Source organism: Corvus brachyrhynchos, unplaced genomic scaffold, assembly GCF_000691975.1.
Source record: "Corvus brachyrhynchos isolate BGI_N302 unplaced genomic scaffold, ASM69197v1 scaffold85, whole genome shotgun sequence".
NCBI lineage: Eukaryota > Metazoa > Chordata > Aves > Passeriformes > Corvidae > Corvus > Corvus brachyrhynchos.
Genome location: NW_008238634.1, coordinates 1,118,690 through 1,119,915, shown reverse-complemented (window position 1 = coordinate 1,119,915; position 1,226 = coordinate 1,118,690). Strand labels below are relative to the sequence as shown.

The 1,226-nt window shown below is 61.5% G+C and overlaps 1 long non-coding RNA gene across 1 annotated transcript; it reads right to left on the bottom strand.

Annotated features, from left to right (window-relative positions):
- Nucleotides 1-60: 60 nt before the first annotated feature.
- LOC108447432 lies at nucleotides 61-730 on the bottom strand. The gene is made up of 3 exons (XR_001862982.1): nucleotides 643-730; nucleotides 251-582; nucleotides 61-97 (listed from the first exon to the last, which is right to left on the bottom strand). It is a non-coding gene; the product is annotated as an uncharacterized LOC108447432 (long non-coding RNA).
- Nucleotides 731-1,226: the final 496 nt, after the last annotated feature.

The window sequence follows — 1,226 nt, the reverse complement described above, 5'->3', positions numbered from 1 at the left end:
TGGCGCCGAGGTGGCACCTCCGGCACGGCCACCGTGTGCCCAGGGCCGCGCTCGGGGGGGCAGTGGCGCCCTGGCAGTGTCACCTTGGCGCTGTCACCTTGGCAGTGTCACCCCGGCACTGTCACCCTGATGTTGTCACCCTGGCACTGTCACCCTGATGTGTCACCATGGCACTGTCACCCTGATATTGTCACCCTGGCACTGTCACCCCGGCACTGTCACCCTGATGTTGTCACCCTGGCACTGTCACCCTGGCGTCACCCTGACATTGTCACCCTGGCAGTGTCACCCTGGCACTGTCACCCTTCACTGTCACCCTCACAGCGTCACCCTGGCAACGTCACCCTGGCACTGTCACCCTGCAGCGTTACCCTGGCACTGTCACCTCGGCACTGTCACCCTGCAGCGTCACCCTGGCGCTGTCACCCTGGCAGTGTCACCCTGCAGTGTCACCCTGGCACTGTCCCCCTGATGTTGTCACCCTGATGTTGTCACCCTGGCACTGTCACCCTGCATTGTCACCCTGGCGCTTCACTGTCACCCTCACAGTGTCACCCTGCATTGTCACCCTGGCACTGTCACCTTGGCACTGTCACCCTGATATTGTCACCCCGGCACTGTCACCCTCACAGTGTGAGTGACCTTGGCACTGTCACCCTGGCACTGTCACCCTGACGTTGTCACCCTGGCACTGTCACCCTGGCACTGTCACCCTGCAGCGTCATCCTGGCACTGCCACCCTGGCACCGCCACCCTGGCACTGTCACCCTTCACTGTCATCCTGGCACTGTCAGCCTCACAGTGTCACCCTGGCACTGTCACCTTGGCACTGTCACCCTCACAGCATCCCCTCACAGTGTCACCCTGGCACTGTCACCCTGGCACTGTCACCCTGATGTGTCACCCTGGCACTGTCACCCTGATATTGTCACCCTGGCACTGTCACCCCGGCACTGTCACCCTGATGTTGTCACCCTGGCACTGTCACCTTGGCGCTGTCGCCTTGGCAGTGTCACCCTCACAGTGTCACCCTGGCACTGTCACCCTGATGTTGTCACCCTGACATTGTCATCCTGGCACTGTCACCCTGACAGTGTCACCCTGCTCCCCCCGCCCTGTGACACTTCGGGGACACCTCTGACGTCACCTCTGACGTCACCCCCTAATCCCAGAGGGGGAAAAGAGTGGGAAAATGGGGAAAAGGGGGAAAAAGGGTGAGAAAAGGG